This window comes from Pseudorca crassidens, chromosome 8 (genome assembly GCF_039906515.1).
Source record: "Pseudorca crassidens isolate mPseCra1 chromosome 8, mPseCra1.hap1, whole genome shotgun sequence".
NCBI lineage: Eukaryota > Metazoa > Chordata > Mammalia > Artiodactyla > Delphinidae > Pseudorca > Pseudorca crassidens.
The window spans coordinates 70,622,056-70,628,752 of record NC_090303.1 but is presented as its reverse complement, the minus strand read 5'-3'; positions in this window follow the sequence as shown (position 1 = coordinate 70,628,752).

Genomic DNA, 6,697 nt, shown 5'->3' with positions numbered 1-6,697 from the left:
TTGTTTTCTACCTTACCGAGAAAACAACACAAAACAAAAACTCGGAAGAAATCAAAAGAGAACTTCTGCAGCTTTTCCATAGGATAATAATGCCAGCCTCCCCAATTCAAATCTATCCACCCACCCTCCCTCTGGGGAAAAAAAAAGGTAAGATTAATAAAAAGAGAGAGAGAGAGAGAGAGAGAAGCTTGCACCTTCGGAATAACTAGGAGACAGAATAATGCGGATTGCAATTTAGATGTAAATGGGAAAGTAGAAATCCAGAGCAGCAATCACTCAGAGTTTCCCCAGAACATCAGACTTGTGAGAATTAACGTGGAAGAGAGGAGAGAGCAGCATGTTCTCAGGGACAGCAGAACCTAAATAACATCAGCTGGGGTTCACCACCAGCAGGAGAGTAGGGGGATCAGATCTAAGACTGTGAGCTGGTTCCCTCTCCTCCTCTGGGCTCACCAGGGAAGCGCTGACCTTATCCAAGTGTGTGCGCTCCATCTTGACTACTGCAAGTAGACTGGAGGATGCCTGGTCATGGCAGGATCACAGCAAGAACGAGGGCTCCCTCATCACTCCATGAGAGTGTAGGGGATGTGTGAGGGCTTAGTTTCCATGGCCGAGGCCTCTTTTAAATTCAGCTGAGGGGGTTGAAGTCCTAGAGAATTGACAGTCACACTGGGAAAACAAGACAAACACCAAGGAATTAATAACCAAGACAGAATGATACAGCTTATATTTACACACTGATATATCTGTTAAATCATTCAGTAGAGACAATTCAGGAATAGTACAGTATATAATAAGGTGCTAATCATAGGATGCAGGGGTAAATACAAAAGATGCTTGAGAATGGACAGATGTCCTGAGCTGGTCATGGATATCTTGATGAGAAGTGGTGGCCTCAAGCTAGATTTTTATCTCCGGCATAAAGACTGTTAAGGAGGCTTTTGTCAAATGGACCTAAAAATGAACAAGATGGAGGGTGTACATTGGTGACCATAACGTAGCTGACGGACACGTTTCCAAAGAAGGTCTCAATTTAGCCAGCAGAGGGCAAGAGAACACAGAAACCATTCCAGGATTTATGATCTTAGAAATGTTTGGAATCGAAGGACTGTATAGGTGTCTTTGCAAAAGCAAACAACAAAAACAATGACAAATGTGGCTCTTTTGAAACAAATATATTTTAAAACTGCATGTCTAAAGCAGAGACTTATCACTGTTGATGCTGCAACAAATTCTTGCTCTTTTATAAAAAGTCAGACTTTCTTTAAATGATGCATGCATTTCTTTATAAATCCTTAACTGCTTGACAAAAATATGAGACTATGTCTGAATATATGACCTAATATTTTAAGAAACACTTTCATTTGAAGATCCCATAAAAATGATACAGTCTCTAAAAACTTTAATAAGCCTACGTAGCAGTGATTACTTTGATAAGTCTCAGAAATAGATTTCTCTGAAGAACATGATGCTATTGTAAATATAGCATGTTTGTTAAAATGGGCTAACAAATGTCAAAACGTTAAATGGGTATTTATTAAAAACAAACATGTGTAATCTACCAGGTAAGTAATAGTGGAGGTGGGAGGAGTGAGGGGAAGAGCTCCCCTTTCCAGTGGATAGAGGGCAAGAGCAGGCTTAGACCTCAGCAAAATCCTGAGGCCACTGGCCACGTGTCTGCTCTCTCCAGGGTCCATCAGCTCTCCTAGTGTTGCAAAAACTGTACTTAGTATTCAAATGGAGCTTCAAGCCCACAGATTCCAGACCCAGTTAGAGAAATTGCAGCAAAGTTCCTCCAGGTGTCTAAAATGTGCCATCCACTTAATTTGGGGATAGTAGGAGAGTATAAAATCCCCTGGGTTGGATGTCTAGAAACCAGGGTTCTGGCTCTAAGGTGGAGATTATCTGGGTAAACCACTGAACCTTTCTGGTCCATAGTATTTTTCATCTACAAAAGAAAGGTGTGAGGCCAGGTGACCTCAAAGATCCCAACTAACTCACAGAGCCTAAGATTCTGTTCATTTTGTCCCCATCTTACACTTCCCCATCTCAGTTAACACTTGAGCTAATAAGAGTGTGAGATGCTAGTCTCTGCACAAGCAAATATGTAATTCAAGAAAGGACTCTTGAAGACCCTGAGAAAATTAATCTCTACCGATAGAATTTCAGACCTGAAAGCAGGATATAAGGAAATTCATTTTATTTTATTTTATATGCTGGGTGGAGGATTTTGGTGCCTTTCAAACCGTGTTTTTAGAGGCCAGCTTCAGCTTGGATATACAGGTTGCTTTTACACATCCCTGAATCTCACTGAACTGTAATCCTTAGGGCTCTTAGGTCTCTGAGCAATCAAAGTAGCAACTAAGAGAATGAATAGAAGGTAGGACAGCCAGTTCTAGTATTCCTGTAGGCTGCAGTGTGAGGACGCATTATCTCCTACCCAGACATTAGACCATCTGCAGTGGCTACAATGTATTCGGCTCTAATTAACAGAATAGTCAACCACAGAAGCTTAAACCATAAGGAACAAGAAATTCAGAGCTAGCTCTTCCAGGGTGGTCAGCAGCTCAGTGGTTTCATCCAGAGAATTAACACCTGATGTTCACCAGATGTCTGCCAGGTTTGAGGCAGCCCAGCCTCACATACCAGCTTTATAAACAGGGAGGGATGAGTGGGCAAATTAACTTTCTTCTCCTGCATGCATCTCTTGTTCTTATCAGGAAGGAAAATCTCTCCCCCCACCCCACCCCCTGACTTCCTCTTATATTTCATTGGCCAGAACTAGATCACAGTTATTTTTCACAGTTCTAGAGGCTGGGAAGTCCAAGATCAAGGTACCAAATGAATGCAAAATCCTCAACAAAATACTAGCAAACCAAATTCAACAGCATTATATAAGGATCATACACCATGATCAAGTGGGATTTATCACTAGGATGCAATGATGAGTCAACGATCACAAATCAATAAAAGTGATATACCACATTAACAGAATAAAGGAGAAAAATCATGTGATCATCTCAATCAATGCAGAAAAGGCCTTTTTTTGTTTTAGATTTTTATTTTGTATTGGAGTATAGCTGATTTACAGTGTTGTGTGAAAGCATCTGTTTTACAAAGGCACTAATCCCATTCATGAGGGCTGTGCCTTCATATCCTAATTATCTCCCAGTGACCCTATTCCAAATACCATCACATTGGGGATTGGGGCTTCAACATATGAATCTGAGGGGAAACAAACATTCAGCGCCCACCAAAGGAGTTTTAACGTATTTTGTTTTCCGCTCTATTGCTTAGCTTATTGGGTTTCTCTTGCACTTCGGCTGAAAGTAGTCTCTGTGTTGAATAAGCAGCCAGATTATTCCCAGGGAAGTGATTGGGAAAATTTCCTCGGGAAGACTTTCTTGGCAGACAAACAAAATGCATCCTGTATGTTTCTGCAGCGGCCCGACAGAGAGCAGCACTGCACTGCTCACTCCCTCCTGGGGACGGAACTGCACCAATTGTCAAATTAATTTCTTTCTTGAAACGCACAACACAGTTCATTCTGAGCTTCTATCTATTCAAGAGTTTAGAGCTAGCACCTTAGACAAAGGGACTTTAATTGCATGCTGATAAAATGTCAAAACTATTGTGCATAAGGTAACTGCATTTAAAAAAAAAAAAATGCCTTCAGGATTACAAGAGAGATTTGCCCCTGTGAGTGAAATCTCATTTATAACTCATCAAAAAGTCTTCAACCTAGGAGCAAATTCTCCACTGTAAGCCATTAGACTGTATCTTTCTATCTTTCAAATTGCACAGTAATACAGTACACTAAAATGAGTAGTCGGCAAATTTAGTTAACCTATTTTTAACTGTGAAGGCCTTAATGATGAATAAGGGTCATTGTTTGGGAAAGTTGCTTATTTCACAGAACACAGCTGGTGTGCCTCATGTTAAACCATGAGGAGTATACCAGAAGGTCACCTTCTCTAACCATCTTTCTTTAAAAAGAAACACCCAAAGACAAGGCCATGGCTTGACTTTCAAGGTTATCCAATGAGATAAAGAGGTGCTCTAGGTTAAGTCAGAGATACTCAACCAAAGCATGGTACCACCACTGGTACCCAGACAATTGCTAACACTTAAAATACAGAATCATCTCCCCAAAGGGAAGTTTTTGTTTCTATCGGGGTAAGACACTTTCTTTGAGGGAGTGATTAATGAGAGGCAAGATATAAAAGGTCTAACGTGTTTGTCACTATCCTTACTATTTAAGCGATAAGGCAAAAATGTGTATATATATATATATACATACATACACATACATAAAAGTAGATATTTCTATTTGAGGCGATAAAATGCCCTTTGGTCACCTAGCTTACTTTTCAGTCGAACTGACCCTTCTTAATTTCAACAAAAGAGTTCATATACATCTCAGTTCTAAAAAACCTATTCAACAAGTCTGAAGTTACAAAACAAACACAAACACCGCAGCATTCTCATTATCAAATCACAAGCCTTTTAGCTGCTGGAGTTCTTTCACTTGCAGCTTGTAGCTCTTGAAAACCTCTAATTCCTCTGTTACACTCTCCAGGGTACACAGACATTGCCTCATTAGTTTGGTTAATGGTGACTGCAAATGAACCCCTAGGTCACATAAGTATGCTCACCACTGCTTTAAAGAAACCCTGTGGCATGTCCTTGTATAGCTAATGACACTTCCTACTCACATGTGTGTGCTCCTAAGCTTGTCAGGAGTTGTAGCTAAGCAACTAGAAGCTAAGTTGTAACTGCCAATGCAAGATAAATGTTCAAATAAACTTCTTTATTGAAGTTTAGCATACTTGCAGAAAATTACAAAAATATTGAGTACAGGTCAATGAAAAATTACTATTACAGGACTTCCCTGGAGGTCCAGTGGTTAAGACTCCGTGCCTCCCATGCAAGGGGCAAAGGTTCAACCCCTGGTCGGGGAACTAAGATCCCACATGCCGTATGGAATGGCCAGAAAAAAAAAAATTACTATCGGGAGGAGGGATAAATTAGCAGTTTGGGATTAACATATACACACTACTATATCTAAAATAGATAACCAACAAGGACCTACTGTATAGCACAGGGAACTATACTCAATATTATGTAATAACCTATAAGGGAAAAGAATCTGAAAAAGAATATATATATATATATATATATGAATCACTTTGCTATACACCTGAAATTAACACAGCATTGTAAATCAACTATACTTCAATAAAAATAATTTTTAAAGAGTTCCCCAGTAACTAACAAAAAAAAGAATTACTCTCAAGGAAATTGATCAGAGAGAACTTTCGTGAAGGAGCTGGCAGCCTACAGTGAAATGCTTTACAGGAGGAGAGAGATGCCAGTGAAGGGACTGCCATGAGACCGAAGTAAGACTGCTTGACACTCGTCCCCCAGAGACTGAAGAATATGGCAATTGGTACTTGATTCTCACCTGCGGGGATGTAAGGTGAGGGACTGGCTAGAGCTGCTAGAGCAAGAAAAGAGACATGCAGTGGAAGCAACACTCCCACCAACGGTAGGCAAGGGTGCTTGTTTCCCACGGGCCAACTTGACATCACAGAGGGCCACCATGCTGTAATCATCTTCCTAAGACCCCAAAGGAACATCAGTTGGGATGAGGATGTCAACAAAAAATTAATCAATAGTCAATCTAAAAAAGAAATGGAAAATTTTATTCGAACTGACCTGAGGATTATAACCTAGAAGGTGGTCTCTCAGAGAGCTCGGAGAACTGCTCTGAAGAGGTAAGAGGGGAGGTTGGTATAAATGTGACTTTGGTGAAGGGGGTACATGCAACCAAGCATATATCTCGGTAGAAGGTCACTGCTACTCAGGAGGAACAAACATCTTAGTTGATGTCTTAGTGCTTTTCTAAGTACAGGAAGATGCAAGAATCCAGATTCATGAAAAATTTCTCCTGAAAATATCTCACTGCCTGAGGGCCAGTTCTGTCAGTTTTCCTAGAACACAAAGTGTTTGAATTCTTGGGCAGGATTTTGGGTGACATGGAGAAGACTTTTAATTCAAGAGAGTGGCTAATGGTAGGTGACATCAAGTTCTCCCTGGAACTTCAAAGCAGGAAGATGAAAATGACAGCTTGGATACCTTAACCATCCTAAGAGTAGACAAAAGTATTTATTGAGTATAGTCTAGTCTAGGATTTCTCCACAAGATTCCTGAGCAGAAATAATCTACCTCACTGGTTATCATTTATCTACCTGGCCCTGTCACAACACACCTGGAGTCAAGGATTTCATTCCAGGGGCCTCACCTTTAGAGGCAAGTGGGCTCAAAGTAATATAAGAATTGTAAACAGGAGAGGAAGAAGATTCCAAGCCCTGATGCATGAGCAAGTGGAAGAAACCTGAGATGTCGAGCCTGTAAGAGACTTAAGGGATGCATTTTGAGAGCTGTGGCCTGTCTCATAGTGGCAGTCATATGTGTGCTTCCAGATGGCACGCCAGCCACTATGAGTGTTAGAGGGTGGAGAGTTTTGTCTTAAGAACCTTTGTGTCAAATTGACCCCAAGTTATCTTTTAGGAGAGATGGTTATCCTTAGACCTAACGCGCAAGGCCATTCCCTTCTGGTGAGCTCCTCTCCCTTGAAATGTCCAGTGTCAAGGAGGGAATAATTCTTCAGACATGGAACTAGAATTCAAAGGTG